This window comes from Papio anubis, chromosome 5 (assembly GCF_008728515.1).
Source record: "Papio anubis isolate 15944 chromosome 5, Panubis1.0, whole genome shotgun sequence".
Taxonomy (NCBI): domain Eukaryota; kingdom Metazoa; phylum Chordata; class Mammalia; order Primates; family Cercopithecidae; genus Papio; species Papio anubis.
This window is the reverse complement of record NC_044980.1, coordinates 116,752,395-116,771,293: the sequence shown is the minus strand read 5'-3', so window position 1 is coordinate 116,771,293 and position 18,899 is coordinate 116,752,395.

Below are 18,899 nucleotides of genomic sequence, written 5' to 3'. Positions count from 1 at the left end.
TTTTCAAGGTTTTTAGCTTCTTTGCAATGGATTCAAACATCCTCCTTTAGCTCGGAGAAGTTTGTCATTACTGATCATTTGAAGCCTTCTTCTCTCAACTCGTCAAAGTCATTCTCCCTCCAGCTTTGTTCCATTGCTGGTGAGGAGCTGTATTCCTTTGGAGGAAAAGAGGTGCTCTGATGGTTAGAATTTTCAACTTTTCTGCTCTGGTTTCTCCCCATCTTTGTGGTTTTATCTACCTTTGGTCTTTGATGATGGTGACGTACAGATAGCGTTTTGGTGTGGATGTCCTTTCTGTTTGTTAGTTTTCCTTCTAACAGCCAGGACCCTTAGCTATAGGTCTGTTGGAGTTTGCTGGAGGTCCAGTCCAAACCCTGTTTTCCTGGGTATCACCAGCGGAGTCTGCAGAACAGCAAATATTACAGAACGGCAAATGTTGCTGCCTGATCCTTCCTCTGGAAGCTTCTTCTCAGAGGGGCATGTGGACATATGAGGTGTCAGTCGGCCCCTACTTAGAGGCGTCTCCCAATTAGGCTACTCAGGGGTCAGGGACCCACTTGAGGAGGCAGTCTGTCTGTTCCAGATCTCAAACTCTGCTGGGAGAACTACTACTCTCTTCAAAGCTGTCAGACAGGGATGTTTGAGTCTGCAGAAGTGTCTGCTGCCTTTTGTTCAGCTATGCCCTGCCCCCAGAGGTGGAGTCTACAGAGGCAGGCAGGCCTCCTTGAGTTATGGTGGGCTCCACCCAGTTTGAGCTTCCCAACCACTTTGTTTACCTACTCAAGCCTCAGCAATGGCGGATGCCTCTCCCCCAGCCTCACTGCCACCTTGCAGTTTGATATCAGACTGCTGTGCTAGCAGTGAGCAAGGCTCCATGGGTGGGTGTGACACTCTCTGAGCCAGGCACGGGATATAATCTCCTGGTGTGCTGTTTGCTAAGACCATTGGAAAAGCACAGTATTAGGGTAGGAGTGTCCCAATTTTTCAGGTACCATCTGTCACAGCTTCCCTTTGCTAGGAAAGGGAATTCCCCAACCCCTTGCACTTCTGCAGTGAGGCAATGCCCCACGCTGCTTTGGCTCACACTCCTTGGGCTGCACCCACTGTCCAACAAGCCCCAGTGAGATGAACTCAGTGCCTCAGTTGGAAATGTAGAAATCACCCATCTTCTGCATTGCTCATGCTGGGAGCTATAGACTGGAGCAGTTCCTAGGTGGCCATCTTGGAACCTCCCAAAAAGGCAAATCTTATACAAAAGTCACAAAAAAAGGAAAGGCAATAAAATAATTAAAGAAAAGATGAAAGACATTAAAAGAAGTTCAAAAAGAAAGATCAAGGTGTGTTTTGGGGGTGGCGTACACATATACTCAATAGATAAATCCTTTGGTATGAAGTTTAATACTTCTAAAAAAATGGAAAATAATTTATTGGTAAAAAAATTTAAAATTCTGAAAACGCATATTGAAAATATTCAACAATAACAGGAAAAAATAATAGCCAAGTACCAAGAATTATTATACATGTTTGTAGATTGAAAAGAAAGTACAAAGACTTCAGTTTCCCTTCTGTAACACTAACCACCAAAAAATAAAAGACTATTACAGTATTTTAGATGGCTTTTTCCTTATTAAAACCCAATGCTTTGAGTAGAGGAGAGAAATCAATATGCAGAGAGGGTCAAGGAAATCATAAGAAAGAAGGAAGCAGTAGCTATTCCTAGTCTCAGAGATTATATTGTCCTCCTGAATACTTTTAATAAATTACCTTTAAAGTAATATTTGTTTATATGTTCGGTAAATATTTAAGGTCACAAAGAAAGAAGGAAATCCAATCATAATTCCACCCCCATAGACAACTGCCAATAACATTGTATTTTGCATATAGTTGCATATGCTTCACTATAATTGAGATCACAAAATACATACTTTATTATGCTTTGCTTTTTCTCACTTAAAAATATGTGCTGACAGCTTCCTAAGTTAGCCTCAGTTTAAACCTCCCCATCAGCTTCAAATCCAACTTCCTGGCTGGCAGCCCCACATGGCTATGAAGATCAACATATCTAAAAGAAAGGACTTGATTTAAAGCATCCCATTTCCTACACTTTTTATCTCTTCATCTCCCTTATCTCAGAAATTAGTGTCACTTTCCGTCTATTTTCTCCTTAAGCCACAAACCTGGAAATCAACCCTGACTTTTCTCTCCATGCCCCCATCCAAATTATCAGAAAGTCCTAGCCATTCTACTTATAAAACATGACTCAGATATTGACGCTGTTTTTGAAAGAAACTTCAATCTATTTATGCTACTTTTCTTTCTCACCTGGACTACCAGGTAGCCTCTTGTCTGGTCTTCTTACTTATGCCCCTCTTTCATCAATTCTCCATTCAAAAGACATTTTCTTTTTGCAACAACATAAACCAGATTGTGTTTAAAATCAATTCAAACACTTACATGAGAAACACTTTCACTATGAAACAAATCTAAACCCCTTGCTTTTGAAGTCTTGCAAGACCTTTAAAGCAGTGAATGGACAGATCTCCGACTTTCTATTCAGTCTTCTACATCCTGACTCCCCAATTTGCTGAATGTGTGTGTGTGTGTTTTTTTTTTTTTTTTTTTTTGAGTCATGTGACCTTCCATTAATCCAAAAACCGTATATGAAGCTCTAGCTCTTCTTAGGGTCTTCACATGCTGCTCCCACTGCCTGAACTGTTTTTCCTTCCACTTGCTATATGACCATATCTTTCTAATTAATTTGGTCTTATGTTTCCAACAGAGGCTTTTTGAACCAACTGATATTAGAAATCTGCATCCCTGTCTTGTACTTGGTATTATATCAAAGTTTATGATTTTATATTTGTTTGCTTCTTTATCTCTTCCACCAGATTATAAACTAAATCCAGACAGAAACATTGTATATTTTATTTATCTAGGCATAGTTAGTCCTTGCTATGATGTTTGAAATTTAATGAATTCTCAACAAATATCTTTTGAAAAAATAAAATTTGAACTTTTACCATGTAGTTATATAGGCATCAAAAATGTGATTTTTCTTCACTAAAAAAATTCAACACAGGAAATAATTATAATGCAATAAATCATTCATATTATTATACATTTAGGCTTTTTTCAGTTTTACACATAACAAAAATGCTACTATATTCAAACATTCTTATCTTTAATTATTCTTTAAGAAAAAATTATTAGGATCAATGACTAAAACTAGGACCCAGGTCAAACCTATATAAACATTTAAGTGGAGAGTTAGAGTATGCTTTAGGATGGTAAGTTTGGATATTTTGAGGTATCAATTTTTGCCAAAATTATTAATTAGCTTAACACTAGTTTCCCAGGAAAATTCCAGTGGGATCACTCTATTACCAATTAAGATGTAGAAGGCCACAAAAAGACTGTTGCTACTATCCTAACAATGAGAACAAGTTGGATAAGAAATAAGATTCTAGTTATGTTTTGTTTTTAATTTTTAAAATCAGAAAGCCAAAGGCACAAAGATATCTAAATGAGGTAAATTTTAATCACGATAAGCTCATCTGAGGAGAGAAAAACCTTTGGGGTGTTTTTAGCTTTGGAAGAGCTGTAGGAGAAGAAGAAATCTATCACAGACAAAGGTAAAGACAAACCAGCTAAAATCGTAATGAATTTCTAATGCCTATAAACTTAAAATACTAAGCCCCCACTGAGTGAAGGGGCCCCCTGTGGCCAAGGAAACCCCAGAAAAACCTTAACACTGAGTTCCTGGCCATGACAGGACAGCAGATCAGACATATCTCATTATACCTTCTCCCTTTTGGAGTTTAGACACAACTGACCAGCATTAATGTTAAAAATAGAGACTGTAAGCCTGAAAGAACAGACTCTTCGGGGCAATAAGATATCAAATTAAAAACAGGACCCAAGGGCATACTAGACAAAGGTTAAGCCACACACCCCTACATTTAAAGAATAAATCACTGATAGAAGAGTTAAGAAGAAATCACTTAGGCAGAGAGCAAGGGTATGGGAGTCCTCAGTAAGACTTTTCTTTTTAATGAAAAGCAGCCCCAAATCATTTTCTAACAAAGAGCACCCTGTAGGCTGGAAGTTTGCACAGGTGAATGCTGGCAGGAACTAAGGATTAGATATGTTCAAGATGGTGGCTCCATCTTCCCTTCTTTGCCAGCCAGGGGTACTCTAAAGGAGCAGACAAGATGGCACTAATCAACTGGACAGCCCAATTGCATAAGAAGATTATGCTTCCCTGCCCACCATGCAAATGTCATACCTGATCAAACCAATCTATGAGCTCTATGTAAATCAGACACCACTTTCTCAAACTGGACTATAAAACTCGATGCACTCACCGCCAGCTGGTCTCTTCCGCTTGGAGACTCCTTCCTCTACAGAGGAAGTTGTTTCTCTTTCTCTTCTACCTATTAAACCTCTGCTCCTAAACTCCTCATGTGTGTCCATGTCCCAAATTTTCCTGGCACGTGACAACAAACCCCAGTGTATATACCCCAGACAGCATAGCCACTTCATAATATGGGGGCTTGTCTGGGATACCAATGTACAACATTCATCGAAATGATGAGTAGAGGAGAGGACTCCAACTCTGTCCTTTTATTCTGAGGCTTTTGGCCTTCATTTTAGAACCAAATAAAACCAATTACTGGGACCCCTTCAGCCATTTAAAAATGATTAGCATGACTGACAGCCTTACAAGATTCAGGGACAGGCTTGCTGGGAGGAACATGGAGAATTCTCCAATACCCACGGGTTGCTGGGCATATTGGCTATGTTTAAACCAGCTTCTTTTCATGAAGGACTTAACCATCATGTGGAGCTGGAAGAAGTCCCCTGGCAACTGAGGATTTCTGGCCAGGGGTCCCTCCAGTGTTATGCAAAGGCTTCTGGACTGGCCCCAGCCTCTGACTGCCCCAATGGGGTGTCAACAACAGGATCTCCCACTTTCCTATCATAATTTCTCCCTTTCCTGTCTGCAATCGTCATATATGTTATCCTCTCTGTGTATGTAATGTGTGGGAAGTTTTCAGTTCAGGGAAGTAATTTTGTTTGGCAAGATCAAGAAATGTAATAGAAACCGGGAATATAGCTCAGGGGAAGGCATCTTTGTGATTTTCTAAGGACAGAGACCCCAGTCTCCCTCCCCGCCTCACCAACACTGGGCAACTCTCTCTGTCCTTGGTCTGGAAAGCACATGGCATTTCCAGGTCTCTCTCTTGGTATGGACAGCACATGGTGTTTCAAGGTCAACAGCACCACCTAGTGGAATAAGATCCTCTCCATGAGGCACATTGTCAGTCCTTTACTGCAACACCCTTGCCTCCCAATTCTCTCCCCTTTTTGTACCTCTCTACTAAAAACCAGGCTTCATGCTGCTTCCGTAAGTGGGAAAATTCTGCCTTCAACAATTAGGGGTAAAATATCCTCCAAGCCAAATTTTAGTCTCAATACCCTCCCATCAGCAGGAAAATGGCCATTCGGTTGCTACATTCTTTTAAGGCACCTATTCTGGTTCTATTTAGAGTGGCACTTAATTAGTAAGGAGATTTTAAGTTCAGAAGTTAACTGGAACCATTCTCTAAGAGTAAACACTTGAGCACAGGCCATAACAGCAGGCTATAGAGTTCAATCTAGCACACCCCCTTCATTAAAGGGGCCTTGCCCAACTATTATGTAGTTTTTCTTGAGATCCATTTTTCAGGGAGCCAGGCAGGTCACAAAAGTCTAGGAGGTCAGAGAAATCACAGGCAGAGAACTAGAGCCAGTTGGGTGAGCGTGACTGACCCCAATGGCTTAGTTCCTCTGGTCCCATGACTGGGGGGGTTCACACCTGCAACCATGAGTGGCATATTCAACAAGGTGCCAGGACCCAGGAACCATGGGGAGAAAACAGCAGGGGGGATGCCCCCACTGTCTTCCTCTCCATCCCAGGTCACACCAAAAGGAAGGAGATTAAAAAGAAGCCTTTTTCTCACTTCTCTTTCTAACTGGGTATCATCTTCAGCCTGCACTCCCCTAAAGTGCATTCTGAAGCACTGGGACTCCTTTCATCATGAGACTTTAAAGAAAAAGCAGTTCATTTTCTTTTGGAAAAGGGCATGGTCTTCTTACCCTCTTGAACCAGCTTGGCCTGTAGAAAGGAGCCTTAATTTTAATATTATCCAACAACTAGATCTTTTCTGCAAACAGGAGGGCAAACGGTCCAAGGTGCCTTATGTACAGGGTTTTTTGTTGTTGTTGTTTGGTGCTTTTTTTTTTGCACAACCCAGAGTTGCTTGCCAAGGTCTGAGAGACATCCCAGGCCTTTACAAAATCAACCTAGCTGTTTTAGTAGTCATATCAGGAAAGCCTATAGAGAATTATTCTCCAAACTTCAAGAAGCATCTTCCAAGGGACAATCTGAGGATCCCCCTTATTCAGGGCCCTCTCAAGTTTCCTTCTCATTACAGGACCTTAGGCAAATAAAGGGAGACTTAGGCCAATTTCTAATGACCCTGATAGGTATATAGAAGCTTTCCAAAATTTAACTCAGGTATTTGACCTCTTATGAAAGGATGTTATGCTGCTCCTAAGTCAAAACCTAACTGCAGCTGAGAAGCAGGCAGCTCTGAAGGCAGAGAAATTGAGAGATGAGCAATATGTCTCCTAGAGCAGGCCTAAAAGGAAAAGAGAAAATAATGAAGGCAAAGAAATAGGGGAAACATCATTCCCAATAGGAAGAGAGGCAGTACCTCCTGACAACCCTAATTGGTTTCTATGATGATTTTCCTTCTTTCGTAGTTTAAAATGGCTCCTATAGTTTATTTTATAATGTTGTTCTTACCTGGGAAAAGTTAATTTTCCAAAATTTAACATGTTTGGCTTAGAGTTGAGCTAGGGGGAAGGGAACCCAGAAGCCTAACATGCCAGCAAAAGTGTAAAAATTTCTTACCAGTCAGGCTTTTGGCTTCTCTCTCCCTGTGCAAACCAGTAAAAGGGATAATAAAAATCATTGTTTATATTCTCTGCATAGTTTTCATTAGTAAAACAGATTTGTGAGGTCAGTTTTAAGCTGTAGCCAATCTGGTGTGCTTTGTGCTTCTTTCTGTATGGTTCTGTTAAAAGAAAGGGTACCTTAGGTCAGGATGCAGATCCAGGGCCCCATAAGCCTGCTGTTCAAGCCAGCCCAACAAAATGGTTAGTAACAAACTTGGCTATCGGCCTCCATCTTGTTTCATGTCCTTGGGAACATGACCTGTAACCATATGGCAATACTTTGTTTCAGTCTCCACCAGAATACAATAGTGGCTGTCTTGTTGTGCTGTCAGTTCCTAGGTGAGGGTCACAAAATCAGATAAGCCAGTTCATCAATCTGTGTGGTGCCAGCTGATCCATCAAGGCCAGGGTTTACAAGCACTGATCTTACTTAAGCACTGATCTTGAGAGCAGTTTAGGGAGGGTCAAAATCTTGTAACCTCTAGCTGCATGACTCCTAGGCCATGGTTTCTAATCTCGTGATGAGTTTCTTGGTCTGGTCCTAGGCAAGAGGGAAGTATACCTTAAGAAGGGGCTGTTATCTTCTTTGTTTTAGACTAGAAACTGTAAACCAGGCTCCTCCCAAATTTTGGTTCAGCCTATGCCCAAGGATGAGAAAGGAAAGCTTGGTGGCTGGAAGTAAAGTGAAGTTGTTTGAGTCAGATCTCTTTCACTTTCTCAGTCACAATTTTTCAATGACGGTTTCAAAAGCTGCTTGTCACCTCTTTGAAAATACCTCATACACTTGCAGTTAAGTCATAACCTAATTAAGGCTTGTTGGTTTCACCTGTGAGGTTATTTGTGAAGTTCAACTGCTTGGCATGGCTAGAGTCAAGTAATAAGCAATTTAAAATAATTTTCTTAAAGAGCACTCAGCTTAATTAAAAGCAGATATTCAAGTTATAGGTATATTTAAAAGGCCTTTGTGTTTTTCTCTTCTTGGATCTTGTTTTTCTGGAAAAGGGTTTTCTGTTGTTGTTGTTGTTCTCTGTCAACTGAATTATTTTTTCTCCATTTTTTGTCTCGCCACACTTAACGCATGAATGAGAGGCCCTAAGATAACTTCTGGTAGCATGAGACTCCTTGGGAAAAACAGAGGCGGTGTCACAGACCACATGTTGGGAAAAAAACCTCTGTTTTTGTCATGAAACCCCAGGAATTGAAAGTATATAGCTCCCTCTCAAAATCAAAGGCTCCGTTCTGTTTTGCATTGCGTTTTCTGACTGTTTTGAGTTTTGAGGGTGTCCAATTACTTCACATTAGGAGAGAGTTTTGGTATGTAATAACTAGGCAGGATACACACTTTAAGGGATAGTTAATAGTAGTTATAAATCAGAGAAGCATGTTCTTGACCACCTGAAAGACATGGAAACATCACCACCTGCCACTGAGAGATTAGACTCCCATGGCGGATAGGATGATTACAAAATAAGCCAATAGGCTTTGGGTTGCCTTGCAATAAAATACATGGTAGAAAGTAGAAGCACTGCATTGTCTTCTCCCATAGTATCTTCCTCCTTTTGGGGATCCAAAATCAGTATAAAATGGCACCCTTAATTTTAGAGATCTGTCTTTGCCTTCAGCTGTGTCTGCTTATCAGGCTCTAAAAATCCATGCTACCTGGCCCTGTTCCTCCAAGGGTTCCACCCTAAAGACAACTGAGAAACTGTCAAATGAAAAATCTTACAGGTGCTGAATCTTTTTTTCTGTTTGTGTGTGTATGTAGATATAGATATAGATATAGATATATGTGTTGTGTGTTATGTCTATGAAAAGAGCTCTAAATGATTGGCTTGAAGAAAAGTAAGTGCTTAAATCAATATTTTTTAGTTCATGTGACTTTAATCATTAAGAAATACAATAGTCTTAAGGCTTATTGGTAAAATGCAAGTGTTGTTCAAATGCAAATAGGTGATCTAAATCATACAGCTTAGATACTAGGTTTGCTCAACGTTCCAAGGTTGTATACTGTCTTCTTTACAGGTACGTAAGGCCTGGGACACATGGAACTAGACACTGGAGTCAGATATTACCTGTACTTCTGTCTGGGTCCTAGGCTCCATACCTACTACATATTTAAAATCATTTACTAACCAGGTTTTTCACCAAAAGTAAAAGTTGCTAAGAGTTACAGTACAACATGTATTTGAGATCACTAAACAGTGTTATATGCAAGGCATATAAAAACAGTAAAATGTGTCTTATAGTAAAAGATATAAGAAAGCATGGAAATATAAATTTTGCCCAGGGATGAAGGATTACCTTAAATTTGATAAGATAAAGGTAAAAAGTTGTGGTAAGATTGTAAAAATTAATCTTGCCAAAAATGTGTAAACATTACATTTAAAAGGGTATTATATGGTCTTTTCATAAACTGAGCATTGAAATAAAAGCACAGCAAGGTTATCTTAAGACACTAATATGCCCTTTAGCAAAAGGGGTTATAAAGTGTTTGTAAAGATTTTACCTCATGGTCTAAATTGGTTAAGAATAGATGGAATCGTCTATAAGGTTTCATTTAACCAAATTGGGGCTAACATTAGCAAACTAATGCAAGGATAAAATCTGACTTTGAACAGGATTTTCATGTAATAGTAAAGGCTAATAAAAGGTTTTTGCCTTTTGAATTATCATTTTGGCAAAATAAATAATTTGTGGCAATTTGGATTTTTATTTCATAACATCAAGTGTTTTAAACCTCTAACATTTAACAGGCATCCTAAAATCAAACTTCAAGTTTCAAAATTGTCTTTCCCAATGCCTGGCTTTCTGGATGGTTCAAGGGGCCCCTGAAACATTCAGAAAAGAGATGAATGGGATTATTTACCATGTTTAGTCACATGAGATTGCCAAAATGATGTCCAATCTTCTTTAAGTTTTATTTTGGTAAGTAGTAATAAATACATTCCAAAATTGTATGGATTTCTAAAATTCTAATGTCTGAGTAATTATTAGAATCATAACTAAGGGTGAACTTATTGTAAACCACAGAGATCACTAAACTTTTTTGTCAGTCATGCTTTTAGCTATAACTACCCAGTAAACTTTTTTCATTTGTAGACAATTCTTGTCTTGCTTTTTTCCTTCTGAAAAGATAATAAAGCTATATTAAGGACTTTAACAGGTTGTTAATAGCTTTGAAAGTTGTAACATTGGGATAGAGAAAGAATGTGTGGGACTCATGAAGAACTGAAATATTTACGAATGTCAAGCAAAACAAGAGTTAACTAAATGGACTACACTCGGAAAGTTAAAGCAAACTTTTTGACTTTTGCTTGGAATATTGATGATCCTTGTTTTGTTTTTCAGAGTCAAGGAAATTTATCTGAAACTACTTATGGCCTTTAATAATTGAGTAAGGTATACTCCTGTGAACAAATTGGAGAAACAAACATGTTAGTTTCTCTCTGCCTGATTCCTCTAGAATTTGGAAACTGTCTGTGAGCTCGTAACTTATGGCAATATAGTTGTTTGCATCAGTGGAATAAGAATCTATTTTCCTTTTTCAATAGGACACAACTAGAAAAACTGGTTATTTTAGCAAGTCTTTGACTGCAAGGGTGTGCTTCCCTTTGAGGAATCAAGCTTGACACTCGGAGCCAATAAAAGTCCCCTGGGGAGAACTGGCCTCATACCTTGGCTACACAGTCCCTGCATGGGATTAGAATCCCAAGGATCTCCAGCCACAGAACAAGACTACACCCACCTAAGAACACTCCGAAAAGCCTAAAGATGGCCGTGGGAGGGGTGTGTTGAAGCCTATTGGTGGAACAGGAGAGTTGAGGGGAAATTCCTCCATATTACTCTAAGAATTCACTGCTATGGGCTGAAGGCAGGAAGTAGAGCTAGAAAACTAAGATAACTCCTCCCTGACCAGGCACCCCAGACATTCACAGAGCACCCAGCAATGGCTCGCTGAAGGTTGAGGGCAGGCAAAAGAAGGAGTGAAAAGGCACGCTGAACCTTCACTGATGCTGAAGCATCAGTGCTGAATGCTGGGTCAGAGGAGCCAGTTTGACAGAGCCTTTCAGGACCCAGAAAGCCAGGAAGGACTGCACAGGAGAAAAACAGAAACAAAAACAAAACAACTCCGCAGTGATCCACAAAGTTGTCAATCAGCCTACAAAACAGAAAGAGATCTGGCATTTAGAATGCAAAGAATAAAGAGATACCTAAAATCTAGCTAGTGCTCAGATCCCAAGCACTGCAGGAAAAAATAAGTGCTAATTCCACCCTCAAACGATTTAAGGTCAATAATAAACTAAATTTAACTAAAGCTGTAACACAACGCCAACTGAGCTTAACTGCAGATTAGTAGCATTTAGCCCTCCACATTAGCAACATGACCAAAGAGGTATTTTCAGGGGGTTAATAATACTTACTGGTTGGCATATGTCAAAATGTATCATAAAATCGGTAACTAGCATATGATCTAATATTATGAAACCTGTGAAGAAGCAAGAAAATGTTAACACATGGTAAACAGAGGAAGACAGTCACAACAAGGAGGTGGCAAAATGGCCCAAATAGTTTAATTAGCAGAAAGAGATTTCAAAATTATTGGGATACAATTAATCACAAAACTTGTAAAAAAAATTACAAATGAAAACTTTATAAGTCAAAAAAGAAATCTGAAGAGAAATTTAAAAATATTTTGAATTTAATAAAAACGAAATAACTATTTATAAATATATGCAGGATGGAGATTTAGCAGTGCTTAGAAGAAACTTTATGACTCTAAATATTTAAATTAGATGAATAAGAGAACTCAAATCAATGATGTAATTTCCACATTAAAAAACTAGAAAAAGAAGAGCAGAATAAATCCAAACTTAGTGGAAAGAAGTCAATAATTTTGAACAAAAATCAGTGAAATAAAAAACAGAAAAGCAAAAGAGAAAAATCAAGGAATCTAAAAGTTGATTCTTTAAAAAGATCAATAAAAATAATAAATTTCTAGCAAGACTGACCCAGGATAAAAAGACAGAAGATACAAATTACTAGTATTAGGAGTGAAAGAGGGAATATCACATAGATCTTACATATATTTTTAAAGATATTAAGGGAACGTTATAAATATGCACATGCCCATAAGTGAAATGGACAAATCTCTGTAAAGATATACAGTACCAAACTTCAATTAAAAATAGCCATGATAGCTCTGCATATATTAAAGATATGGAATTCACAAAGAAAACCCCATGGCCAGTTGGCTTTATTAGTGAATTCTACATTTAAGGAAAAAACAATGATGGTTCTCCACAAAATTTTCCAGAAAATTAAAGAGCAAGAAGCACTTTTCAACTCATTTTATGAGGTCAGCATTACCTTCTTATCAAAATCAAATATTATAAGTAAAGGAAATTACACACCAATATCTTTCATAAACTTACACACAAACATATTAATAAAACTTATAAAAATAAATCCAACAACAAATAACAAAAGTGACATATCGCAAGTGAATGAGATCTTGTCCAAGAATAAAAAATTTGCTCAATATTTGAAATCAAATCAATCTAATTTATTATATCAACCATGCTAAAAAACCATGATTATCTCAATCGATGTAGGAAATAGTATTTTGCATAATTCACATCCACCTTATGTTAAAAGTATCTCTGCAAATTAGGAATATAAAATATTTCCTCAACTTGAATGAAATCACATCCTTTACAGCAACATGGATGGAGCTGGAGGCCATTATCCTAAATGAACTAATTTGGAAATAGAAAATCAAATTTCATGTTTCACCTTTAAGTGGGAGCTAAACAATAAGTATGCATAGACAGAAAGATGAAAGTAGTAGACACTGGGGACTCCAAAAGTGGACAGGATGGCAGGGGATTGAGAGCTGAAAAATTACGTGTTGGGTACAATATTCAATACATGGGTGATGGATACAAAAGTAGCCCAGTCTCTACCATTATGCAATATACCCATGGAACAAACATGTGCATGTATTCTCTGGATCTAGAATAAATAAATAATACCTCTTCAACTTGATAAAAGTAATGTACAGATATCCAATAGCTAACAATCATACTTCAAGGTAAAAAACTGAATTATTTCTCCTTTGGATCATGAATAAAACAAGAATGTTCTTTCTTAGCATATCTATTCCATTTTGTCATGATAGTCCTACAAATGTAATAGGAAAGAAAAATAAATAAAAAGCATTCATATAAGAAAGAAGTAATTAAATCACTATCTATACATAGACAACATGAGCATTTGTGTAGAAAGTTCCAAATAACCAAGTAACCTATAAGTTTTTTTCCAAAGTCAGCCGGTAAAATTAGCAAACTTGCAAGATTCAAAGTTAATGTACAAATACTGTTGTGTTTCTATATACCATGAACAAAAAACTTAGGCATTGATATTAAACATACATCAATATAATTTAATATGGTATCAAAATATGAAGCACTTAGAAATAAGTCTAGCAAAATATGTGCAAGATTTGCATACAAAGAAATGTAAAATATCACTGAATAATCTTAAAGAAGACCTAAATAAATGGAAAAACACACCATAATCATGGATTTAAGACTAAAACTTTTTAAGATATTATTTCTCCACAAATGGGGCTACAGCTTTAATGCAATCCAAATTTTAAAAAAAACACTGATATCTTTAATGCATGTGAAATCCCAGTCATTCTAAAATGTATATGTAAATGAAATAATTTAGTATAAACAAAATGTTGAAAAGGTAGTATGAAGCTGGAAACTCACACTACCTAATATTAAGGTTTTATATAAAGCTATAGTAATCAAGAAAGTGTCCTATTATATAACAATAAATACACAGTTAATATACATAAATAAAACACAATCAGTAAAACATAATCAAAACTCCAGAAATAAACACACACGTATATATTGGAAATTTATTTTTGACAAACGAAATAAGATAATGTAATAGGGAATGAATTGTTTTTTAACAAATGGTCTTAAAATCATTGGACATCTATATGCAGAAAAAAATGTATTTTGACCCATACCTTACATCTTATATAAAAATTAACTCAAAATGGATCACAGGCCAAAACAGGATATAAATAGGATGTTTAGGTATATCACAGTCAAAGTGCTGTGAAACTAAACATAAACATAAGAAAAATGTCATAAAAGCCTTCAGAAAAAAATAGATATATTACCTACTGGTGAACTACAGTTAGAATAATAAAGTTATGAGCAACAACACAAGCCAAAAGACAATAGAAAGATATCTACAAGTGTCAAGAAATGTCAAATACAGTTCTATATCGAGGAAAAAAAAAATCCTTTAAAAATGAATTCAAAATATAAATAGAGACAAATACTGAGAAAATTTCTCTCTGATATACTGCACCACAGAAAGTGCTTAAAAAGTACTTTAGGCTGAAGAAAAATATTATCTGATTAAAACTTCGATCTAATTAAAACCTAGATCTGTAGAAAGAAATGTGGTAAATATAAGAGTGCAAATGTATTTTTAACATATATACCATGGGATACTATGCAGCCAAAAATGAAGAATAAGCTCACATGTTCTTTGCAGAAACATGATAGCACCAGGGGGGCATTATCCTCAGCAAACTAACATAGGAACAGAAAAACAAATCCTGCATGTTTTCAGTTATAACTGGGAGGTAAATGGACAGAAAGACGGGAAGAACAAACACCAGGGCCTGAAGATAGATGGTGGAAGGAGCAGAAGTTCATAACCATAGCAGAAGTTCACTAACCATATTACTCTCCAGTAATATGGTTAGTACCTGAGTTATAAAATAATCTGTACACCAACCCCCAACTCATGAGTTTACCTGTATAACAAACCTGCACATGTACCCCTGAACCTAAAATTAAAGTTAAAATATTAAATTAATTAAAAAACACTTTAATTATAAAAGAAAAGGAAGTGAAAAACCAAGTCCTCAAAAAAGTTCATGGAAAATAAAATTAAAAGATAAAATTAAAATGTACACTTTATTTCTCAATATAAACTCCATCAAAAGCAAGACACTTTTGTAAGCAATATTACCAGCCATTCAGTCCATCCCTAAAGAAATGAGGGTTGTAGAAATGTAACCATGTTAACACAGCCTTTTTTACATTATTAACTGAAGAAAAAAAATGTTGCCCAAGACAAACTTTTTTTAGGATTAGGAAACAAAAGTCAGAAGAAGCCAAATCAGGACTGTTAGATAGATGCCTAATGATTTCCCATAAAAACTCTCACAAAATAACCCTTGTGTGATGAGATGAATGAGCAAGAGCCTTGCCATGGTGGAGAAGGACTCTCTGGTGAAGCTTTCCCAGGCATTTTTCTGCTAAAGCTGTGGCTTTCTCAAAAACTCTCATAATAAGCAGATGTTATCATTCTTTGGCCCTTTAAAAAGTCAAGCAAAATGCTTTGATCATCCAAAACACTGCTGCTATGATCTTTGTTCTTAACTGGTCAACTTTTGCTTTGACTGGACCACTTTTACCTTTTGGTAGCCAATGGTTTGATTGTGCTTTTTCTTCAGGATCATACTGGTAAAGTCACGTTCCATCTCCTGTTACAATTATTCAAATAATTGCTTCAGGATCTTAATCACACTTTTAAAATTTCCATTGAAAACTCTGCTCTTGTCTGTAGCTGATTTGCATTCAATCGTTTTGGTACCCACTGAGTGGAAAGTTTTCTGAACTTTAATTTTTCTGTCAGAATTGTGTAAGTTGAACCAATGGACATATCTGTGGTGTTGACTACTGTTTCTGCTATTAATCATTAATCCTTCAATTAGGGCACCAGCAAAACTGATTTTTTTTCCTGTCAAATTGATATACACGGTCTGCTGATGTGGGCTTCATCTTCAACAGCATCTCATCTCTTAAAATGAGTTATCCATTTGTAAACTGCTTATTTCTTTGGGGTATTGTATCCATAAACTTTTTCATGAAGCATCAATTATTTCATCATCCTTCTACCCAAACTTCACCATAAATTTAATGTTTGTTCTTGCTTCAGTTTTAGCAGAATCTGTGCTGCTCTGATAGGGGCTCTTTTCAAACTGATGTCTCATCCTTCCCAGTGCCTCAAACTAAATCCTCTTCAGACATGTTATAAAAGTTAGTATGAGTTGGCCGGGTGTGGTGACTCACGCCTGTAATCCCAGCACTTTGGGAGGCCGAGGCAGGCAGATCACAAAGTCGGGAGATTGAGACCATCCTGGCTAACATGGTGAAACCCCGTCTCCATACAAAAAGAAATTAGCCGGGCGCGGTGGCGGGCACCTGGAGTCCCAGCTACTCAGGAGGCTGAGGCAGGAGAATGGCGTGAACCTGGGAGCCAGAGCTTGAAGTGAGCCAAAATCACGCCACTGCACTCCAGCCTGGGGGACAGACAGAGACTCCGTCTCAAAAAAAAAAAAAAAAAAAAAAAAATTTAGTATGAGTTTACTTTGGTGCAAAAATTTTTGAATTCCATTCCGGTTTTTTTCACAATACACATTTTTCATGAACTTTTTGAACACCGTGTGTGTGTGTGTGTAGAGAGAGAGAGGCTTAAACTGTTGGTCTTCTGATTAAATAATTTTATTTTAGTAACATACTAGGAAAATTATCAAAAATGTTGATAAGATGCATATATAAGATGTAGATAATAGTGTTATGATGAACCACAGAATTTGTCAAAAATTCTAATTATCCTCAAACTAAAAAGACTCTGCACAGTAAAGAAAACAATTAATAAAGTGAAGAGAGAACCCACAGAGTGGGATAAAATATTTGCAAAGCATAAATCTGATAAGGAATTAATATCCAAAATATATAATGAATTCAAACAACTCAATAGCAAGGAAAAATCCCAATTAAAAAATAAGAAAAAGGCCTGAATAGAAATTTATTTTAAGAAAAAGACATATAAATAGACGATAAGTTTATAAAAACAAATACTCAACATCACTAATCATCAGGGAAATGCAAATTAAAACCACAATGGGATATCACTTCACACATGCTAGAATGGCTATTATCAAAAGGAGGAATGATATTATAACAAGTGTTGGTGAAGATATAGAGAAAAGGGAACTTTTGTACACTGTTAGTGGAAAAACAATATGGAGTCTATTAGTCCACTTTCACACTGCTAGTAATGACATACTTGAGACTGGGCAATGTACAAAAGAAAGAGGCTTAATTGGACTTACAGTTCCACATGGCTGGGGAACCCTCACAATCATGGCCAAAGGCACGGAAAAGCAATTCCCATCTTATGGTGATGGCAGCAGGCAAAGAGAGAATGAGGAAGACACAAAAGCAGAAACACTTGTTAAAACCATCAGATCTCATGAGACTTATTCACTACCACGAGAACAGTATGGAGGAAACCACCCCCATGAATCAGTTATCTCCCACGGGGTCCCGCCTACAATACATGGGAATTATGGGAGTACAATTCAAGATGAGATTTGGGTGGGGACACAGAGCCAAACCATATCATGGAGGTTCCTTAAAAAATTTGAAATAGAAACACTATATGATACAGAAATCCTACTTCTAAGCATGTAGCCAAAGACAATAAAATTTGTATGTTGAAGAGATAGCTGTCCTCCGATGTTCATTGCAGCATTATTCACAATAGCCAAGATATGAAATCAACCTGAGTGTTCATCAACGGATGAATGGATAGAGAAAATGTGGCATACATATACACACAACGAAAGACTATTCAGCTTTAAAAAAGAGGAAATCTTTACATTTGCAATAACATGGATGAACCTGGAGGTTATTACGTTCTGTAAAATAAGCCTGGCATAGAAAGACAAATACCGCACGATGTCACTTATATATGGAATCTAGAAAATTGAACTCACAGAATTACAGAGTAAAATGATGGTTACCAGAGCTGCTGGGTGGGGAGGGGAGGGAATTGACAGATGTTGGTCAAAGAGTACAAAGTTTTAGTTCTACAGGAGGGATAGATTTTTGAGGTCTATTGCACAGTATGATGACCATAGTTAATTATAATATATCATATATTTCAAAATTGTCAAAAGAGAAGATTTAAATGTTCTCAGCACAAAAATAATAAGTATGGGAGGCAGTAGATGGGTTAATTAGCATGATAAAATCCACAATGCATGTACATATATATTATATATTTATATATAAACATCACATTGTATTTGTGTAATTTGTGTATTTGCATATTTGTGTGTGTGCACATGTAAAAAATACACCATTCTTACTTATCAATGAAAAATAAAATAAGGCCGAGCGCGGTGGCTCACGCCTGTAATCCCAGCACTTTGGGAGGCCGAGGTGGGCGGATCATGAGGTCAGGAGATCGAGACCATCCTGGCTAACATGGTGAAACCCCGTCTCTACTAAAAATACAAAAAATTAGCCGGGTGTGGTGGCGGGCGCCTGTAGTCCCAGCTACTCAGGAGGCTGAGACAGGAGAATTGCTTGAACCCAGGAGGCGGAGCTTGCAGTGAGCCGAGATCGCGCCACTGCACTCCAGCCTGGGTGAGAGCGAGACTCCGTCTCAAAAAAAAAAAAAATAAAGAAAGAAGAATAAAATAAATCTAATTGCTAAAAATCAGCATAATTATTTAAATATAGGAGACATATATGATAAACTATGATGTGAACTTTTAAAGTCATGTGTTCTGGACTGAATTGTGTTTCCCCAGAATTCATATGTTGAAGCCCTAACCCCCCAAGATGACTGTATGTGGTGATAAGGCCTTTAAAGAGGTATTAAAGGTTAAATGAACTTAGAAGGATGGGGCCCTAACCCAGTAGAACTGGCACACTTATAAGAAGAAGAAATGTCAGGGGCATGTGTACACGCACAGATAAAAAAGGTCATTGAGGACACAT